At 42.1% G+C, this 23,189-nt stretch overlaps 1 long non-coding RNA gene across 2 annotated transcripts in view; it reads right to left on the reverse strand.

Annotated features, from left to right (window-relative positions):
* Positions 1-5,049: 5,049 nt before the first annotated feature.
* LOC148054750 (uncharacterized) overlaps positions 5,050-23,189 on the reverse strand; it is a 174,108-nt gene continuing 155,968 nt past the window's right edge. Inside the window, exons 5-6 of one of the 2 annotated variants that reach the window (XR_015706368.1) lie at positions 6,720-6,832; positions 5,050-5,160 (exon numbers count right to left, since the gene is read on the reverse strand). This is a non-coding gene — a long non-coding RNA (uncharacterized LOC148054750). Of the gene's footprint in view, positions 5,161-6,425; positions 6,833-23,189 lie in introns of those variants that run through there. The other variant, XR_015706367.1, reaches the window with a different exon arrangement.

Genomic DNA, 23,189 nt, shown 5'->3' on the forward strand with positions numbered 1-23,189 from the left:
AAGATATGGATTCACTCTCCTCATTTCACACTTTTTCCCAGCAGAGCTCTGGTGCAAATTAAATCTGTGGTTTGTGCGGCAGTGGGAGAAGATCGAAGTAATTTAGTAGAAGAAATCCCCAAAAAACTCCCTTCAGATATGAATCCCAGACGGATCAATTTCACTTGTTCCTTGCAAGTGCAAAATGCAGACTCCTGTCTAATCACTGCAAACATTAAAAGTGCTGCAAAATCAGCTATTTCATGAAATAAAAAGCTTCAAGCATAAAAACATACCCTTGGATTTCCGAAAACGGCCTGGCCACTGGGAGAAGTGCCAGGCATACCGGCGTCAGACAGACACAGTATTACTAAGAGTCTACGAAAATCTCTCGTTGCAGCTTCACAGCATATCAGGTCTCTGTATCAGTGGCTAAACAATAGCTTCTCACACCTCAGCTTTTGTTGTGCTCTTCTCAGACATGCCTTTCTCCTACATAAGCTTTCAGACAGCTTCTAGATAGAACAACTGAATGGCTAAATCATAAAAAGGTTTTAAAAGAGGGATAACTGCATAGCTTTCGTCTGACTCTGTGTCTGACAAGATCTCGGGTATATATGAACACTTTTTACCTACACAAGTGATCTGGCGCTGTTCAAACTGCAGGACTCAGCACAGAGATGCAGTGTTTCTCCAGGCCCGCTTTGGAGGTTACCTTCTTGGCAGGTCGATAACTTGAGTCAGAGCCTCCATTATGGGGTGACATTATGATTCTTTGAGTAAAGACAGCGAAACCCTCTTTTAAGTTTCTTGCACGTGTCCCATCATACTGTAATAGCACTTGAACAAGTGGGAGCAGCCAGGCCTTCCTCAATTTTTATGCCACACATCTCAAACAATGGCAGAGAGAGATTTGGAATAGCTATTTTCCACCAAAAGTTGGTCAGTCAGCGTGGTGGGTCACTCTAATAACATCTCCTCAACACTGATCTATATCCTATTACTGCCCAAGCTGCACCTCCTGCCTTTATTGACAGCATTTAGGGGGTTAGCCAGAGGGGTAGGGACCCAAAGGCAGTCACCAGCAATCTGCCATTTATCAAACAAGCTCAGAGCATCTCCATAGAGATGCTAGCACAGCTGCACCTTCACAGAGGGTTTTTGCAAGGCAAAGCCAGGGCACTGAGACACTGTCAAGCATGTTATTCCCCTCTGCAGTATCATTCTGCTTTCTAAGGGACTGCAAAGAACAATCAGGAGAGCAGAGCTTTTCACTGGTGGTATATAGATAAATAATTTGGCAATGAATGACAGAGCATAATAACTGTGGGTAAGAGAAAAAACACGTTTTGTGAATTGGAGACTCTCCCAACAACCAGTTGTTATCACTAAGCCTAATGTAAACAGTCTTTGCTGCTTTCTCCTGGTGTTTTCCTTTCCATTTCCATTTCATTTCCAATCCTCTCTGACATGGTCATTTGAGAGGGGGCTGCAATTATAGGGAAAAAGTAACCTTTGCTTCCCTGTAATGGGGTTCAGGGGAGCCTCAGGGCTGTTTAATTTCCATATGCCTCCTGGAACAGCCCGTTAATGCATTACCGAGGGGACTGTAGATGTGTATAACGTGCAGTCATCTCCTCCCAAATTAGTCTCAGTGTGAACTGGACATGGCCACAAGTATTGCTCATAAAGAAACAAGGAACTGAGGAAAGACGGATGGATGAACGTTAGTGCTATTCAGTAAAGATTTTGTGTCCCATCTCCTGGTTCTGGCCACCTTTTTGCCTTCTTTTGTCCCCTTTTCTTTCCCACTACTGCTTTTGTGAGTAGAGAGACATTTTCAGGAGCAATTTGAATGAAGCAGAGTGGTTCACCACAAGCTTGCAGAAAGGTGTCCATGCTCAGGAGGTAGTTCCTGGTAAGGCAGGAAAGAGGATTATGGGGAAAAGACTAAAGGAGGAGTGGAGACCACCATCGCTGGCACAAGGCACAGGAAATGACATGGACAAGAGGAACAAGCTGTGATCAAAATGAAGGGCAAGTATGAAAATTTGGATATCAATGTTTGGGCTAAAGCATAGCTTAGCTGGGTTAATAACATGGAAAAATAGAGATGGGATAGCTGGGACAGGAAATATTTGGATCCCAGTTAAGAAATTTGACTGAAGAGAGAGAACATAAATTTGGGAGTTTTATTCAGCATGCTGTGACAATTTGGGGTGAACATTACTTCCTGTACTGGTAAATAAAAAAGCCCACTCTTACCACCTGTAACTGCACGGCTTGTGTCCAAACAGCCAAACTCTTAATATCCCAAACAACATGGTCACATCCAGTCTGTCGGCTGGGACCACTCTCTGGGCTATGCTAACTCCAGAGATCAAAACTAAGGGAGAGCCTCTGCTAACATTTTAATAGTACACATGATTGTGAGGCCTGGCACGGTTTAATTTCCCACACAACCCAGATTTGAGAAAAGGAAACACTAGAGATGAAGACAATTTGATCATTTGCCTTGATCATGCAGACAGTGGTGGTAACATAAAACATCACAGACTAGGATATAACAGAAACAGCTTGGGCAAAGAGATCATGAACTCTGATTTGGGAATGGCAAACTTGAAAAAAATAGTAAACACATATGAACACAAACAGCCCATAGTAAAGCCTTGCCTAATCGTCCTTCAGCCTCCTTCCTTCACAAAATTTTGAACAGCAGGGGCTAAGACTTAGCTGAGGTCATCTAGTCTGATATCATCAAAACCAGATGATGTCTTGAAAACTCACGTAACTGTTACAAATCTGTTTTCTTCAAAGCAAGAAAACACTGTGAAGGCTTTTATGAACAGGAGACTAGTGATCTTGCTAGCTTTACATCAAGTATTCTTCATATTTCACTGTTTCAATGACATCAGAAAATAGCAGACACAAAAATACGTGGATTCTGCAAATTTTGCATTTTTCTGCACTTTTTGCTGTTTCTCTCAAGATCCAGGCTTTGATATGGGGGGGAGGGGGAAATCCTTATGTTTATATGTATTTACATTACAAAGACCCTTCACAGTAAAAAGCATTGCCCTTTTTTTGACTTAGTTATAGATACCTGCCACAGATACTGACTTAGCCATAGATACTAGCCATTTTTTGACTTAGCCATAGATACCTGGGATGGTATTCCTCCCCTCTACTACATCAATGATGTCTTAATTTCAAAGATTAGTAGAAACTTTGTAAAGAATATCATGCTAAAATTTAGATTAATCTGTTAGGGGGTCACTGTCATTATAGAAAAAGATTTAATTTTAACCAGGTAAGAGAAAAATAAGGACCAATCAATATAGTTGCCTCTCAAAAAGTCTACTCAGACTACTTAATTTGCAATTCAGGCATATATGCACATTAACAATCGTAATTAATAATACATTCCTGCATCTAGCATAAAATACCTTCAGTTCTTTGTTTCCTAGGGACCAACTGGAAAAAAAAAAACTTAATTGGGCTTAAGAAAAGCCTTTGCAAACACTACATACAGGTTATAAACTTAATTGTGCACAGATGGAGTCATTTGGTCTCTACATCATTTTGGACAGTATTAAACACTGTTGATCATCTATTAGAATGAAAGAGCTGATTATAATATTAAAAATCAAGGCAGGAAGGAAGTATTTTTCCTTCACAAAGCTTGGTTGTAAATAAGTGATTTTAAAAAACAACAAGCAGGAATGTGCAGTTTGCAGACTATCCCTGCGCTGACAGTGCGCGTACATGGGTTAAACCTCTGACATGTTTTCAGCCTGCACTTTAAGAAGCATCCCTAATCCTGGGTATTGATGGAATTAAGATGTTTGCCTCCATTTCTCCTCCCAAACGTCTTCAACTTTGCACAGTAATATGCAAATACACACATTTGGAAAGGAACAGTCAGGTTTTGAAAGAGAGCACAAGTGAAACTGCAGCAAAGAAAAGGTGGTCTTTACTCACAGGTGGGTTAAGCCTGCTCCCTAATGGGAATCCAAGATGCTACAGTGGTAACAGCTCAGGAAGAGCTCTGACTAGCTATTTTCCATCTTTGAATTAAAAGCCAGATTTGCAAGATTCAGGCGAGCAGCATGCAACTCAGAAGTCCCATGGCCAATAGCTCAACTGAATAACACACTACCAGGCAATATGTATTGTTTCTGCCAAGGAATGGGTTTTTAAGAGCTGCTTGTACCAAATGCCCCCGAAGCTCACCCAGTGTGCTATTTCAAACCACTTAGGAAACTCTTATTGCACGAAGCACACCTATGCAATATGATTTTGCTCAGCTTGTGCTTCCATGAAGCAAGTCGTTCTGCTTCTGAATATACTTTGGATACATCTTCTTAGGCTTTATTATAAAAGCATGAATTCCACCCTTTTCAAGTAGTAATACAGCCAGATTCCTCACTGTGGGTTACCTACATGAACGCATCCTTGAGAACAAAAACATCCTCACCAAAACCAAATGTAAAAAACCCACTAAAATCAATTGCACATGAAACTACAATGTTGTTTATTTCTGAGTATGTTGCAATGACATTAGTTTTTATTAAGCTCTAATTGTTGATGATTAATCTGCAGTCTCTTTCCTCACTCCAGGAGCAAGGCACTGAGACACTGCTCTGTGTGCCCCAGCTGAATTTTCAAGCCTTTTTCTCCAGACTGATCCACCACGCTTTGAAAAGTCGGATCCGAGGGCTATTTAGGGTCTTATCAGATATTTGACTCTGAGATATCCACAAACAAGAAGGAAAGAGGATGGTACAAAGTCACTTTGCTCTATAACCACATGTGACACAGAGTCTCATCATTTTATTACATTTTGCTACAGAGCAACTTCAACAACAGGAAAAGCAGTATGAAAAGGGACGAACAGGAGTGAGTCTTTCCCACTTTTAGCACTTAGAAATCTAGGAAAGGGGAGAAGGGAAGGAGACACAATCAATGCACATCCACACTGCCCAAGCACAAGAACTTGGCAGGAAGCCAGCACAATTTGTAAAGCTTCACTCAGCTTATGTTCGTCTCTTTTGGGGAAACAGTTTGCAGCTCAGATCAGTCAAGCTCCTTCTTCCTCTTTTCCACCAGACTTTCTCCCTGGAGACTTTACCCCGGTACCTCTTATCCCAGAAACGGTCACAGACGCAATGCTGTTGGGCACTTAGAAGGTGAAAAGTAATACAGAAATAATGCTCCAACAAAATATAGCTATTTCCTTAGCACCTGCATTCTCTACAGACAACACTAAGGACATAAAATTTTCAGTGCATGGGTAACCTTTGCCTTTTTCAAATTTCTCTACAAAATACTCACCTCCTGATAAAAACAAAGCAGCTACTATGCTGCACTTCGCTCTGTACATGCTGGATGCAGATAGCTTTAAATAACTTGTGATTGATTACTGGATTGAATAACCAAAAAAAGCTAAGGCTACGAGCACAGCCCTTAGTAACACTCAAAGGCTGAGTGTTACGGCTCACCTCTGCTTAGAAGGAAATGTAGATGAAGATTAACGAAGGATTTGGACAACAGCACAAGCAGTTCTGTAGGAAGTTCTGTAAGACAAGCCTGGTATCTTCTGGATTGTAAGGGCATCCTCTGGAGGACATCCAATTGCTGTCCAGAGTCCTGTACTTTCATTTTTTACAAAATGACTGCTGTCCAAAGTCCTGTACTTTTTATTTTTACAAAATGATGTAATTGGAATCATATACTTGTAGCACAGACACCATTTCACTTTTACAATAGAACAAAGCAAAACTGATGTGTATTGATCTGTCCATACAACTCTAATAAAGCAGAACTCCTTATACAGTGTGATTTCTCTTCTGATTGTATTACTCTTCCTTATTACTTTTATGTCACAGACACAATATTTTACTCATTCAGTGACATTAACAGTAACTTTACTGATATGGAGCACTGTGCTTATGTTGTTAATATGGGACTAAGGTCCAGCAGTTTTATATTGAATACATTTTCACTTGTTTCACTGAAACTGCCAAATGCCAGCTGAATCATATGTCTCTTATCTAAACAGACTTCAGATTATTAGCGCAAGAAACAGATTTTTCAAAGAACTTTCATTTACCCATTAAAATATTTTTATTCTTTTGAAAACTGAAAAAAAGTCCCTAAATGTATGTGTGCAGCCAACTTCTCAATGATACATTAAACAGCTCACACAAGCAGTAGCTGTAATGTAGATGCAAAACACCAGGAGCCAAAATTATGTAAAATGGCCTATGTCAATACTATAGCTAAAACCAAAAGTATCCCTCAGTGCACAATGCAAATAGCAGCAAAGAAACACAGAGCAGGAGACAGATGATGGGAATGGTAGTTTGTCCTCAGCTTTCAGCAAGGTTTTTGCAGGGACATTCCATAGAAACTGCTTTGGGGGTTTGAGGAGGGCCAGGTACAGGGATGGGAAGACAGTGGGAAGGCTTCAAGGACTCCAGGATGAGGCAGAGAGCCTCTGACAGTGTCAAGGGGTGAACCACCAGCCCTGCCAGGTAGCCTGGGGTGGCAGAGAAGGGAGAGGACAGTTAGAAGAAACTGCCCATCTGCAGTCCGTGCAGACAAGACCAGGATGCAGCCCTCATCTTTGCAGCAGGGAGGCTCTGCTCCCACACTGGCACAGGGAAGACCAGGAGCTGTGAGGCGACGGCTTGTACATGGAAAAATAATCATTAGCAGCAGCATGAGTGGGAACATACCTGTGGTCATTCCACATTTCATCAGTCAGAATTTACTTTTTCATGTAGATGCAGACCTCGATCTCCAAAGCCTTTGAAAATACTTCTCCCTTCAAACAGCCACAGACTTCCTCCTGTTGAAAAAGAAACAACTTGAATGAACTACATGCAGAGCATTTTCTCTTCTTATAAGCTTACCCGTGTAGTGGATTGACCATGGCTGGCTGCCAGACACCCACCCAGCTGCTCTCTCACTTCCCCTCCTCAACAGGCCGGAGAGAAAATAACAAGGAAAAGCTTGTAGGTGGAGATAAAGACAGGGAGATCACTTACCAATCACTGTCATGGGCAAAACTGACTCAACTTGGTGAAAACTGATTCAATTTAGTACCAATTAAAGTAGAGTTAGATGGTGAGAAACACAGACAAAAATTAACACGCAATCCCCTCCTTCCCAAGCTCAATTTCACTCCTTCATTCCTGACTCCTCTCCCACCCTGAGCGGCACAAGGGGTGTAGAATGGGGGTTATGGTCAGCCCATAACGGCCCCTCTCTGCCACTCCCTCCCCACACCTTTCCCCTGCCCCTCCAGGGCTCTGGCACCTGGAGCACCTCCTCCTTCTCCTCCACCTCAGTGCTGACAGGGTCGTTCCTCACACTTTTCTCCTCACTCCTCACATTTCCAGCATTTTTCCCCTTTTTTACATCTATTTCCTTGAGGTGCCACTGCACCTGGCTGCGGGGTCGCCAGAACCTGCCGGAACCAGCCAGAGCTGGCTGTGCCCACCCTAGCCTCTCCTCACAGACCCCTCAGGTCTGCTGCCACCCCTGGGCACGGGCACCCTGTAACGAGGGAGGCTCCTTGAGCCACCATCACTTAATAACAACATACACTCACTGCTTGCTGTGGTGTCAGGATGCTCGTCTTCAGTCTCTTTAAGGTTTCACTGTACAAGCACACCACACACAGGAGAAAAACACCTCCAAACCCCACATAACAGCCTCCTCTGCTGTTGCACAGCCCTGAACCACACACGCCTCGCTGGCCCCGGGACGGCAGGGAGCCAGTGAGGGCCTGACAAACTTTCCACTATGGAAGCTGTTCGGCATCGGTAACTCTACTATTCATGTCCTCACTTAATGCCTCTCCCCTCTAGTCGCCAAATATTAGTGAAAGGCAGATGACTAAGGGAAATAAGGCAGAGTGAGATAACAAATTATACATGCAGCTGTTCATTGACTCATTAAAAGCCACGCCTACAGCTGCACACGGAAAACAGAGATGAATACACAAGGAAAGCAGAAAATGAGAACATATCCCGAACTTTCATAGGGGCTGACAGTTGCTATGTGTATCTTGGTTCTATCGTGATGAGTAGGTTGTGGGAAGGCACCAGTCTAATCTGTTTTCTGCCTCCATTCTTCTGTCAGGTATTCAGCAGATGATACAATGAATCACCTTTAAATTCAAGATTTCCCTTTTTAATTGAACTCTAAAATTGCATTAGTCTGTATTCATGCTATCATTAACAATAAATGTGTGGGGTTTTTTTCTTCCCTGTTAAAAGCCAAAGCTGCTCATCCAAAAATAGCTACTGCCCTTTAGCCCAATAGGTTTTATGTGTATATTTTTCATATTATCATCTCATGCTTTTAGCCTCAGTAATGATATTCCAGTAATTAGATACAAACTGGCATGCAAATTGCTAGTAGCAGGTTCCCCTCAGTTATCTCATTTATAGCATGATAAAATTTTTACTTCCAGGAAAGTCAAAGGCAATGACAGAGGAATAGCTCACAACACACCAAGCGGTGGCTGACACACAGTGTGACACTCCAGCTGTGCGGTCCAGGATCATTGCTATAAATTGAGGCTGTTCCATGCCCAGATGTCCATCGCCGTTCTTTGCCCCTTGCCTACCCTGCATCCTGTCTCCAAAGTACTGATGTAAAGACCAAACCTCTTTCTCACTTTACTGATGTGGTTTTTTTCTGGTTGATGAATCCTAACATCTCTATAATCCTGCACCACAGCAAGGTTTCATATCTGCAGAGCTCTGCCCTACAACCCTATTGCAACTTCATCCTCACCTGAGCTCAGGTTTCAGATATTCAGTGTGCTGAAGTGCATGTGTGGGGTTGCCACAGGAGTTAAGAGAAGAAAGAGCATTTCATCACCCAAAGCACAAGCTTTTACAACTTGATTAATTCTGAGCTGCACGACATACTATGCAATCAGGACAGAAAAAAACACAGTTGTCTACGTTAGATCAGTGAATCAAAAATACATTCTTAGCGATGACAGATATCTACATTTTATTTTATTCTTTCAGTTTGATGTTGCTAAATATACATTTTAAATAGCGACAGCCCTTTTGGTTGTTCAGAAGGCAACAATATTCTCTGGGTTGCTACATGTCTGCTGAAAATTGGGCCACAGTTCATTCCTGGGTCAATGTCCATTGCTAATAGGAATAATTTTATACCAGCAATTCTTTGATTTTAGTGAGAATGAAAGCTCCACATAGACAGGGCTTAAGGCAGTTCTACTGTGTATCTGTCCTCACTTGGAAATAGGGTGTTATCTCCAAGAAGCTGGGCTGGCAGTGAATTACCTGTCCCTTCTCCTGAGTGTTGACAAGGCTTCTGTAAGTGGGGAATAAGCAATTCAGGAGACGTAAGCGGTAATCAGCCAAAAGGCCTATCAAAGTTTCAGAACGCAGGATGACATTGCGCTTCCTTTGCTTTTCATTAAGGGCCTGGTTTTCCTTACAGGTCACATTTACAACTGGTTTGTGTAGCTGCTGTAGCAATTACCACAAACGACAGCCCAGCCCCAGGAAAAGGGCAGAGACACTGCAGAGTGAAGCAAAAGGAGCCTTGGAGAAAATACGGACTGTGGTAGAGATTTCCCAGTGACTTCTGCAAAGCCAGCTCTCTGTTTGTAATGCGCACCTATTTTCTTCCCCTCACATAAACATACACGCTAGATGCCACTTGTGAGGTTTTATTCGTTAATTTTCTAGAGTCCTTTGAGATTCTGATGTTTGATCAGTACAGTGTTGATTCTTGATATTGAGCTATGAAATTCATTGAAATAAAAAAGTCTACCAGCGGACGGTAAGAAAATGAAGTATTGCCACTCCGAATGAAAGAGCAGTGTGACTAATGACAGTGTCAGGAATCTGATGCTCTCTGAAACTAGTGCTGTATATTAAAACAGCCCTTCTGTACTGATAACTTTCAGAAAGGACTATAATAGCATCCTTTCAACTAGAGCTTTCCATCTCTCCAGATATTTCATTGCACTCCTAACTTCAATATCACCTTCGTTTTAATAGCAAGGCTCTGCATTATAATATCCCCCATGCTTTGGCAGGGCCTAAAAACACCAGTGCGGTTGGTAGCAGAGACAAAGTTTAAGCTTCGTCAGAAATCTCTGCAGAAAACTCTAAGTATATATACACTTTTGATGTAGAAATTTCTTTTGGTCTGAAAACTATTACACCAATTGCCAGCAGAGGGGACTTTCTTTGCCCTTATCAAATTAAGAAAGTAAATAACAGTTGATAGGTGAGAGGGGGTGGGGTGTTTTTATGTTTTGGGTTTGTTTTTGGGGTTTTTTGTTGTTTTTTTTAAATCAAAGTGTATTTGAGCTCATTAACTTCATGAGTTTTCACAGGCTGATTAAAATGTGCCCAACTCTAACACATGTGCCAGGCAGCTGGTATTTTTTTCTAGGAAGAAAAAAGAAACAACAGGGCAGAGTACTGACATGTACCCCATATATTTTAAATAACTTGTGACTGCAGACCGGTGGCTTAAAGTGTGTGAGGATTCTCAAAGAAACTAGGAAACTGCTTTGCCCAACCATGCAGTGTACTGAAAGAGGCAATACACAGGTAGCAAGTGCAGTACTGCTAGTCAGTGACTATAGCAGCCCGAACCATAGCTCTGATGCCACTTTATGTACACTTAACCAGCTCCTTATAGAGTGTCTCATGCTTTCTCCTATCAGTTAACACATATGTTCCATATCACATTATTCCACTTTTGCCATTAGGTACTTTATCCATAGACTGAGCACTTGCAAAAGGACCAGCCAGACTAGCAATTACCACCACAGTTCATGTTCTATATCATTAAATAGGCTTTATATTATGTCCAGCTCTCTCAATCCAATAGCACAGGTATCCTGCACAGACTGTCATTAGCCCTCAGACAAATTATGGCCACTCTGCTCCTCCCTCTGGCAGCTCACTTGAATGCTCCATTACCTTGGCTGCACGCTAACGATGATCAACTGCCATATATTTCAGGCCTCTATTGGCATTACTACAGAAGGCATCCCTGCAATTGCCAGTGACCGCATTAACGAGCACTTTTCCATACACACAACTAAATTTTGGAACCAGGAGTTCCCACAGGAGGCTAAATAGACCAGAAGTATAAACAAAACCAAGTTGATTCCCATTTGGTTCCTGTGCAAAGGGCTTTTTTACCTTCCAGCCCAGCTTAGCAGAAGTACCTCCGTTTTTTTATCTTCCCCACTGCAGCACTTTGCAGTGATTTGAACCTCTATCTGCATGAAGCAGTGGAGCAAACACCTATCAGAGGAGGCCAAGCTATTCAGCCAGCGCAGCCATTCGATGGATGCTGTGCCACTGGCGGCCCCAAACTGTGCCCGGCTCTGTTACAGATCAGTTTGGTACTGGGAACAGCGGCCTCAGAGCTGTGTTAACTAACTGCGATAATCAATAGGAAAAGTGGCCCAACACTTAGCAACCTTGGTAAACATCACCCCCTTGCCACAAAAAACAGAAATGGATATGTACCCAGGCTGGGGAATGGTAAACGCTGGTCAGCAGAAACAACTTAAAAAAGGATGGAAGAGAAAATAACACATCCAGAAACTCAGTGTCACAGTTTCCATACCTGGAGGAAATGCTGCCTGTAGGACTCATCACTCACAGCACAGGGCATATTGCCTGGCATTCAAGGGCTAAACATAAATCCAATAGATGTTGATGGGCTTCACCTGGGATGAGACTAGTCCCACTTCTGTACAGAGAAGCAGCATGTTGAGGGCTCACATCTGGCACCTGCACCCGTGGCTGGTTTATGCAACTGCTTGCTGACCCCTATGGGGTCCCAGCACTGCATCACCACCAGCCTACTGCCCAGGCACGTCCCGTTCCCCAGTGAAATTGTGTTCTTCAAAATACTCATGATTTACCAGTCAAAATCCCACGTGCTATCCCTGCAAGCCAGCAGGCCACCATACTGGCCAGTTTGTTGTATTGCACAGCTGGATGAGACTGCACAAGCTGTACAAAGTCTGCCCTTCGGGCACATTGAAGACAAGTGTCAAATAAGTTGGTAGACCTGGGAGACAGAGAGGGAATTGCAGGGACAGCAGCAGAAAGTGATCTGGGCTTAAACCACATACCAGATCTCTGCTGCTTCTCTGCTCTTGTGTATAAAATCCTTCCTTATTCATGCAGCTGAGCAAACTTGGGTGGATTTGCCTCCTCTCCCAGACAGAGTGTCCAGAATGGGCTTAAAATAAAGGATAGCAATTGACATATAGATTTCTTAATAATGGCCTCCACCAAAGGCACTTTGTTATTTTTCTTTGTTACACAAGTTGGCCACTCAGCACATGCACAGCAACTTCTCTCCTGAAGACAGTGAGAAAAGAAGCCACAGCTCGGCAAAAGCCAAGTTCTACCACGCGCTAATTGCATTCGCAGAGATCAATAAGCTCCAAGCAGCATCTCTGCCTGGCTGCCACGGGGGGCGACTGGCAGCACAGAAGTGGAGCTATGCCAGGAGGGTGCCTCCCTACCACAGGGGCAATTAAGACAGGTGTAGGAGAGCTAAGAGGAGTGTGGGTTTTTTCTCTACCACACAAGCAGCTCAGAGTTCACTGACCAATCCTATCAGGAAAACCAAACTGGCCTCTCACCTGGGAAACACTGAGCATTTTCAATTCCCAGGGCAACCAGTGGGATCAACGGGTGCTCAGCCTCCTCAAGGGCTGCATAAGCAAAGCAAGGCCAAGCCCTTGCAGCTGCAAACATGCTGTTTGGAAACTTCTTCCCGCACACACCCCAAAACTTCTTTTCTCCAGATTCTTTCTGGTATTTGCATATAGCACAGGCTCATGTTTGTGTCTTGCCTTCAAGACACAAGTGTCCTGTGGTTAGCTCACTGCAGCACATCTTCATTAGTAGCATGAGGGGAAGCAGCTCCGGCAGAGGGAATGTCTGTCATCATGAAATAAAACATTCTCATTAAAAAATAAATCTATTTCCCGCAACTTTTTCTGGTGCTTTATTCCCTTTTGACTGTGCTGGTGAGCCTAAGTATAACCAAGCAATTTGAGTAACTGTAACAACTCAACAATAACTTGACAGTAAATAGGAGTAACTCTCTTTCAAAGGGCCAGCCCAAATTTCAGCACGTTCAGCGAATCTTACAGGATCCATAAACACTTTCTAAGTACAAGCTAGAAGCAAGTAGACACCTTGTTCTTTTCTTTTTTCCTCCTGTTCCATTTATACTCTTATCTTTTTTTTTTTTATGTGATTGATTTTTTTTTAAGCTTCTCTCAGCTATCCTTACTTCATCTTTTGCGATGTCCATCTCAACCAAAGAATGAGGGGATAGTGTTTAATATAATCTGATGTAGCAGAAAGAGCCAAAACAAGCCAAAGGGCAAATCCATGTAAAATAACACTAGATACTAATGATCCCTACAGTGTTAGACTTCAGTCAGCATTTAACCTGAGAGTCCTCTATTAATGCAAATGGAAATAAGTAAGGTTTTGTCACATCCTGATCCACATTATAGCAGAAATAATCAGCCATTGCCACAGAAGCTTTCGAAAAAAAGACTCAAATGAACAGAAATTGGTAAGATAAAAAAGCCACTATATAAAGCATATTCTTCTTATTAATGTTATGCATTTTTATGTTCCAGGAATCAAAACAGCATACTTCGTGTGTATTCAGAAATCACAGTTGTATTCTGAAATGTTTAATTTACATGCAAATTAGATTCAGGGACCTACTAGTTGCAGATATTCCCTCTCAGTCATAAACTGGCCTTTAAGCCTAAGTAAAAGGATAATATTATGGCAACAAGATTATTACTGGTCCTGTAAAAGTTTAGCTTTGAAAGGCCATACAGATTTGATTCAGTGAACAGGAATTGTAACACAGAAGAAAAAAGAAACATTATAACAATGAAAAATCTGGATCACCAGAGCAGCAAATGTGAAATTGCTTAATTTTAGAATAAACATAATAAACTGAAGATTTTTGGAATTACACGGCTTGCTTACGTGCGAATCGTCTAGCTGACGAGGCCTGTATATCACCTTTATTCTTCCAGAGAAAATGCTGACAGTTTACACTATTTGGTCCACAATCTCTTATGTTAGCCCAATATATTTCAATGACGTACTACTTAAAATGGTTTCATAGTGGTGACAGATACATAAGAAGTAGTTTAGCAACAGAAGGCGTTATTATCCAAAGCCTGATGAAGTGAAAGGAAGAACTCCATAATGCATTTAACCACAACAGCTCTGTCTTGTACAAGCCTTGACAAACAACTCTCCAGAGAATTATTTTAATGCACCGTTCAGCAAAGCACTGGACTATTCAGGAGCTGCACCTTGGGTGAGCAGTGGTACAGTATTTAGCCTTGATCATCACTCTAACAGATAAAAATGTTCTATGATGGAAAATTGCACATCCTGAAACCAAACCAAAATAGAAATATGCTTTTTCTAATGCTTCACATTAGGTTAGGCAAGTAGGAGATACTGAAAAATAAAAGAAATATTTTCTCTTTGCCTGCCTCTGGCTCAAGACGTCTAAATGGAACAGTTCTAAAGACATCTTAAATGCAGTATATTAAAAAGGTGCATGTTTTCACATTTGAGCCCTTTCCATGGAAACGGAGGGCATCAGACATCCTGCAAAACCAAGCCTCTTAATCTGTGAAAGGCTAAAATCTTGTGACTAGCCCCTGTTTCACAGAGGAGAAAATCACGTCATATAGCTCCCTTCTTGCAATTTTACCATACGTAGAAATAAAACATTATAGCATCGTTACATTGTCCATGGATGTGAGTACAACAGCAACGCGAACCTGCAGAGAGCCCACAATGGTTTCACAGTAATGCAAGAATATAGTAAGAAATTGTTTGGGAAGCGCCTGAAAATGCCATGACAATGTCATTAAGAGCCTTTTGCACTGTGATGGGAAAACAATTTGAATGCTGCTTGCGTAGAGGTTCTTATTACAAGGTTTTCACGTTGGAAAATTAGTTTAGCAAAATGATTTCCATGCGTGTCTGCAGAATTTTCACACCCATGCCATTACTAAGTACAGGCCTAATTTCTACCTGCCTGTGTGCTGTACAGCTTTCACTGAAGTGTAAGATGCTGCAAAGGTGATCTCAATCAAGAGTGTGCAATTAGACCCTTGTTTCAGTGTCAACCCGAAACCGAATTGGCAACAGTCGTTTTATCACACAGCTGGAGAAGGAAATCTTGCCCTTGTGGTGATGGATAAAGATACCATAAATTAAACTGGCAGCCCAAGTGAGTTACGTCTCCAGAGACAGGCTGTCACACTACTCATTTAAGTAGGGCTTTGTGACAGAAAATTTAAAAAGTAGGTAAAACTCATCTGTTTCGGCTTCAGGCTGGGCAGTGACAAGTTAAACACTCCATTACCAAACTAAAAATAGGTTAACACACTTTGCTTGCAAAGACACTGCTTCTCTAGGAGCCGAGGCTCCTAAACACAGCCAGGTCCCAGCTCCCATCAACCAGGTAACATATTGTGCCGGTGCCACGCACAGCACAGTTGGATGGGGAGCAGCTAGAAACCCTGTTTGCCAGGAACAGCGTGGAAGCGTGCCTGGTCTCCACCTGCAAGCGCCCTCCAACACTCGTGGTTGCTGCTATGCTGTAACCTTCTCATGACCTTGTCGTTCCTTTGGTCTTAAAATATTGATGTGTAGTGAATGATAAATTCACCTGCATAGAAAAGTCCTCATATATAGGACAGAAAAGAGGAGGAAGGAATCTGACCAGTTAAACATGGACAAGTCACTGTCCCAAAATCTCTGTGACAGCAGTAAAGGGCGCTTAGTGCCTGCCAGACAGATGGGACCTGTGTTCTCTAACTCATTTTCTACCAACATCCTCAAGTATATCATAAGATTTTATATTATAAATGTCCTCAGCTAGTTCAAGCACTTCAACAATTTCACTTCTTAATTATGCTCCAGGCAAAAAAAAAAAAAAAAAAAATCCATTTTTTGGTCTTTCCCTAGATAGAAATTCCATCTGTTATCTTAGCTATTCTACTCCTTTTTTTTTGAACCAGCTTACCTCCTTTTTTTTCCTTTTTTTGAAATTGGATGACCAAAACCCTATGCTCCAAACATAGTCTATGAAGTACTTCATATAGTGTTAACACAACACCTTGGAGACAGCAGTTTTCCCTGCTTGACCCAAACCAATATCTTATTAAACAACTTTTGCTGCTTATGCAGTAGACTGGGGATTTAAATGTGACATACCTAGTTTGATTTCCTTGACAAAGACAGGATTTGACTTGTAAGCTTTCTAGGTATCCCCATGCCTGCAAATATTACATACATTAATTTAGAACATTAACTTAAAAAGCAGGGCATTTATGTGAATGGCTGTGAATATTTTATGTTGGTGTTAGAGAAACACTTGCAGTATGTAGGCTTCCATGGAAAAAGCTAGTTATATTAAGTTATTTATGTCAGGAACTACAATGCCAGAGTTGAACTTTCATTCTGTTCCCTTCCATATACACAGTAAGTTATGACCATTTACTTTCCCCCCGCGTTCCCTCAAATAATACACTGTAATGGAATAACACGCTTTCTCTCTCTAACCGTGCTGACCCAGGTGGCATCTGGCAGTGTTATTAATTTGCACACACCAGGCAGAGTCCCTTGAGACCACGGACATGAAAAATCCCAACACAGAGTGCAACTGCCCACTGTAGATAAAACAGACTACATCAAAACTATACTGTGAGTCATCTCCGATTCCCTTGCATGCACTTTGCAGCAAGGTAAGGCCACTGGACTGCAGGAACTCATCCAGCATGAGCTGGTGACGCCAGGCTCTGGTGCTTGCGTTGCTGCTTTTCCAACCCAGGACCAGAGCAGGGAAGAACAAGAGGTAGGAAGTGCTCAAGACAGCTCGGGCAGGATGCTCTGGAAGGGCTGTCCCTCTGCCTAGGACAGAAAGTGAATTTACTTCTAAAATAATTCAGGGCCCTGCCTTAAAATCCATCTTGAGGGCAGCATGGTCACAGCATTTCATTTTATCCGAAAGATGAAGCTTTTTGATTGAAATTAACTATTCCCATTAAAAAATGTTCATAATGCAGAAAGGAGGAATTACAGCACACATTTCAGCTGCCTCAAAATGGTGGTAGCACACAGCCTCTGTTACAGAGGGAGCCTGGTGCTTCCTGGGAATATATAATCATTTCTTCTCTCAATTTCTCTTCATCCTTCAAGGAAACGGGGATTTTCTTCACTAAAATGTTCCCATACAGGTATCTTTGTATCGCTATCAGTTCTTCCTGTCATCATTTCATTTCCTGAATAATTTCATAGCTCACTGCTCTGACCCTCTCCTAGTCTTTCCATTTTTTTCAGTTTGAAGAGAACTACTGCATTACCACTGACTTATTAGGATTTTATCTATGGCTAATTATGACTGATTTCAATAACCTGTTTTTCAAGCTCTCACAAACTATTGATTAGCGCACACATTCTTTAAAACCCTTGCCTCAGATTCACACACTACATTAACTCATTAATGATTCCTACAAAAGACAGATAATAATATGATAAATCATTCCAACTGCCGCAAAATTTGCACATGCAGCTCTTAACCTTGTTCCGCCTGATCCCAGACAGGGGACCGTGTAAATACAGTTCACTGTGCTAATTAATCTATTGTGTTCTCTACAGAACAAGGTAATAAACAGCCTAATCAGGGAAAAAGGTCTTGAAAGGCTCACGTGCCCACTTTGATGTGGTGAACATTTCATAATGTTGCCATTTACACTGACTGTGCCTGCAAAGCAGGAAAGGAAAAGGAGTAATATCATCTGTGCATGCGTTCTACATATACGCATATATGTAGAGCATCTTAATGTCCAATTGAAGCTTGTTGAGAAGATTGCTTTATAGCAAGTGGAAGAAAAGAGGCACGTAAGAAAACAATTCTTCCTACCTACTGCGTTTTCTTGAATGGGATGTGATGATGGGAGAGACTGGACAGCTGGATTAACCCAGCTTCCTGACACTTTAGAGGCTTGAATTTGGTTCAACTGAACCTCATTGCCCATGTATAACTCTGTGTGTGCTAGGCCTGTTCCTACACTACCAACGCTGTGCAAAGTGACTCTGAGAGTAATAAACGCTTTTTTTCAAATCAGCTCCTGGTATAAAAAAATATTGGTTATTAAAATAAATATAAGGGTGTTATTGTTATTTTTTAAAAATGTTTGAATGGAAAAACTTCTATACCCCTTTTCTAGATTTACTCCGAATACCCCTGCATCTTGCAAATGCTTCAGCCTCTCTAAGCCAGCCTGAAGTTACAAATATGTGTTTGACATACAGATGAATCCAGGCCTACACATTTTACTTAGCTGGCCTTTTGCATTAGGTCCTGTTTCACAGTTAGCGAAGCAAAGCAACATGGTCACCAGAAAAATAGCTTTTGGTCTAACATGAAAGGAAATAGCTTTTTGCAGCTTATTACAGAGTACTCCTACTGAACTAAGCGGGGGGAAAGTGAAGCACAGAATGAGACAGGCCAGCCTTCTTACCAAGTTTTACTCCATGCAGCCTAAAATTGCTTTTCCTCCAAGAATCCCTAAGCTTACTGGGCAATTACAAACAAATTTGATAAGAGATGGAGGTCTCAGAAGTTTTTAAGTTCCTACAGGTTTTTTAACACTGCCAGCGGGATAAAAGCATGCCTCAGTCTGCCTCTTAGTCTGCAGCCTTTCCATAAGTGGAAAAGTAAGTCTCCACTTACGGAAAGGCTGCAGACTAAGTTCAGTAATTACATGCCGTTGCTAAGTAGTATACACGTACTGCGAGCCACCCAGCACACCCATCCCTCAGACCCAGCCACAATACTTGCCTCCTCTTCTGCAGAGGCAACTGGAGACGTGGGAGGGAACTCGGGATACAAAGGGGACACTGGAGATACTCAAGCGAGAGAATTACAGTATTAGGCAAGAGCCGCAAACCCTTATGAATTTAGGTCTCATTCCTTCTTCTGTAAACATAAGGACTTGCTTCTCTCTTTTAACTGCAAAAACGCTAATACAAAGTTAGGACTCCTAAGAAAATAAACATCTTTTGATTTTTATGTTGCTCTAAATAATGTCAATAGTAACATTCACATAGTAAACATAATTATTAAGACTGGATCCTATTAAAAAAAAAAAAAAACAACACCACCAAAGTTGAACTTGGAAAACCACTTGCTTGTGGTTAACAGAGATGCAGCTCTGCCTCTAAAGAGGTCTGACTACCTCCAAGTGAGCTTTCTCTGCCTAAGGCTCTCTTTCAGGAATTACATTTCAGGTACAGAGCTGTTACCTATCATTTATACAGATATGAAGCAGATAAAACATTATACAATAGCAGAAACCACTTTGGTTTAAGCTGGCAATGGAAGTTATTATCACCTAACCGCTGTTTAGTAGCCCGCATTAAATGAACTTTCAGCTCCAGCTCCAGGGGGACAGGAGGAAAAGCTCCCAAAAGCTTCGAAACACCAAACCACAGCTGCAGCCCTGCCAATTCAGGTTTTTTGTGTGGCCACGCTTGAAATTCACTTTAAAGATAAAGTTTCCTTTCTAAGGATGGTTATAGAATCATAGAATCGTTAAGGTTGGAAAAGACCCTTAAGATCATCAAGTCCAACTGTTAACCTAGCACTGCCAAGTCCACCACTAAACCATGTCCTCAAGCACCACGTCTACACATCTTTTCAATACCTCCAGGGATGGAGACTCAACCACTTCCCTGGGCAGCCTGTTCCAATGCTTGACCACCCTTTCGGTGAAGAAGTTTTTCCTAATATCCAACCTAAACTTCCCCTGGCGCAGCTTGAGGCTGTTTCCTCTCATCCTATTGCTTGTTACTTGGGAGAAGAGACCGACAAGAGGAAACTCTGATGGAGGTCCGTAGCGGTCCTGACGTGCAAATCGGTCGTCCAACCCGAGTCTAGGGGCAGAAGGCTAATCAAACCATCTAGTAGCTGGTTCCCGCTTAAGTTTCCCTCAGGACAGCTGGCACTTGGCAATGGGCAGTTTTACCTGGTAAAGCAAATGATTTGAGGTCTTGGGGCTGAAACGATCTCAACCTATTCTCAAACTTTCAATGGGTAAGGGAGCCGGCTCGCTGGCATGGAGCTGTGCCGTGGAATGTGAGTGCTCAGTGGGCCACTTTTGGTAAGCAGAACTGGCACTGCGTGATGAACCAAATGCCGGGTTAAAGGTGCCTGATGCCGACGCTCATCAGAGCCCAGAAAAGGTGTTGGTTGATCTAGACAGCAGGACGGTGGCCATGGAAGTCGAAATCCGCTAAGGAGCGTGTAACGACTCACCTGCCGAATCAACTAGCCCTGAAAATGGATGGCGCTGGAGCGTCGGGCCCATACCCGGCTGTCGCTGGCAGTGCGAGGCCCGTGGGGGCTAGGCCATGATGAGTAGGAGGGCTGCTGCGGTGAGCCTTGAAGCCTGGGGGCGTGGGCCTGGGTGGAGCCGCCACAGGTGCAGATCTTGGTGGCAGCAGCAAATAGTCAAATGAGAGCTTTGAAGGCCAAAGTGGAGCAGGGTTCCGTGTGAGCCCCAGGCGCACCACCGGCCCATCTCACCCACGCTGCCCGGCCGGGGAGGTGGAACGTGAGCGTCCGTGCTAGGACCTGAAACATGGTGAACTATGCCTGGTCAGGGCAAAGCCAGAGGAAACTCTGGTGGAGGTTAAACCCAGATGAACTTGGCCATCTGGTTTTCAGGGCAGCTAGAGCTCAACCAATGCAGCCACCAGGGAAATGCAAGAGGTGCCAGCAGTGCTGCCACATCCCAGAGGCACTGGGCGCCTTTACATGATGCTTCAGCTACGCAGCCAAGACACTGCCTCAGTGTCTGTGCTTACACCTGTGGCACTGACTCATTTGATAGCTTCTTATGGATCTTCCAACCCAACAGCCATGCCAACTGTTGAAGTACTACATGTAAAGTAACCTGAGATCACAGCTCTGAATGCTTCCCGGCATGAGTAAAGCAAAAGCACAAGTGCAAAGATAGCGCCAAGTCTTTCCCCTTAGGAAGCACCAGGTATAGGCATTCCCTGTCTCTGGGAAAGACCTGCTCCATTTCCCAGCCACGGGTAATATCCCATACTAGAGACCCTTGGGCTTCACCTTCCTTTTCCTCTTCACTATTTTTAATTTGTAAGGGTCAAGTTCACCTTTTCCAAGCAGATGCGCTTTTTGCTACCAGCCGATACAGGTTTTTACCAAGCAGGATATTCAGCTTGTGTATACCTGTTCTAAATGCTTACAAGATCACATTTTGGCTGTCATCTCATCTGCCTGAATTACCAGCCTCAGATTTAATAGAGGAAGATGAAGGACAGCATATTTGCATTAGGGATCCTTCAGAACATGAGGTTGATGTTTTCCTCCAGTTCATCCAAAGTTCTGCTGCATTGGGGACTTCTTTATTTGAATCTAAAAAGTCTAGTTGTATGAAACTGAAGGAACTTCAAATAAGCACAAGGAAATAATATACCATATGGCATATTCAGATTCATGGGGTTGCTATCCCGCTTAATAAATCTTCCTTTAGTTACATTTTTGATAAAAGTATTGTATCCTACAGGGATTTTAATTTTATGTCTCAAAAGGAGGTTAATATATTAGATTTTACTGTATACAGATTAAATGAGGACTTTTGAAAATTCTCAAACTTATCTGCTCAGCTAAATAAATTTTCTGACTTTGCACTTGGGGTAATTGTAATAGAGTTTTTGATCCCTGGGTAGATGGATGTAATAGTCCTATAAATCCCAGATTTTCAACATCTTCAAAGACTATAAAATGTTTATGAGAGAATATGGTTTTAGAGACATCTGGTGGTTATATAATCCTAAGGAGAGAAATCAACAGTGAAAGTATTAAACATAAATTCTACTTTTTCAACAAAAGTATCCTGTAAAGAGAAAAAGAGATTAGCTTATTCACTGTCTCTCTGCACACCAAGGTAGATAATTTGCCACAAGAGGCGGCCTTGTTTATGGCAGCTTTGCTCGCATTAGAAGAAAAGAAGAAAAAGATTTCTCAAGATAAATTAATGTATGTTTCTTTCAATAATATTTAAACTTATCACAGTTTAGTCAGAGTATGACAGGGGCAAGAGATTGGAGATACTTAATATTTTAAATCTTACTGCTGGACAAAAATTATTATCTCTCCCTGCATCTTGTTTGCTTGTCTTTTGTTCTAACTTGTGGCGTGCATTTTTTTTTTTTGTTTAAAAGTTCACCAACTCTCCAATTAACTTTTTACTGAAATGCTTGCCTACAGCTAGAACAGCTCAGAAACAAAATAGTATCCTTAAACTTGTTGGGCTCAAAATACAAGTACAGGTACTCTAAGTAAAAGAACCATACTTTTTTATATTCATTAATAACATACGTTAATGATTATCAGGGTGATTTATAAGGATTTATAATGTAAGTCCTTCTTAAAACTTCAAGTATTCAGTGCCACATTTAAAACTCCTCCATATTCTCACAGATCATCTACTGGGGTACAAAGCATGGAATTACTCTTTTGGAGACATCATATCAAATCCTGCTCTCAGTTACACTAATGAAAATCCAAAAGAAAAAATCTCCACTTCAGTAAAAAAAGAAATCACTTCAGATTTAAGTAAGAGTAAAAAAACTAAATCGATCTTACCTTCTGTACCTAAGATGACAGACTTGTGACTGTAAGAGAACAAAAAATTCCTCACAAGCCCACGCTATAATATGGATTCAAAGCATTTTAAAGCAAAACAAAGACTGAAAATTCACAGCTTCTGCTATCCGGAGGGAGGATTGCTCCTTTTGGTGTTTAGGTGGGTAGGGAGGCCCCGTGCTCCCATCACTTTGGTGTTTCCAGCCCATTGGCAATTTTCCTGACTACTTTAGGAGCATCTGTTTTATCAGCCCAAGTGTTGCACTCCTTCACTCTGAACTGCTTCCCTGCTCATAGCAATGTTGTCACCCTTTTTCACACTCCCTTCCTTTCCTTGCTTAGTGTTCGTTACAGCAAATCTCTGTAAGAGCTAGAATTGGCCTCACAAAAATGTACTTGTTCTCGCAGGCAAAAGT

Source organism: Nipponia nippon, unplaced genomic scaffold (genome assembly GCF_047370975.1).
Source record: "Nipponia nippon isolate SJK-2023a ecotype South Korea unplaced genomic scaffold, ASM4737097v1 scaffold_3, whole genome shotgun sequence".
Taxonomy (NCBI): Eukaryota; Metazoa; Chordata; class Aves; order Pelecaniformes; family Threskiornithidae; genus Nipponia; species Nipponia nippon.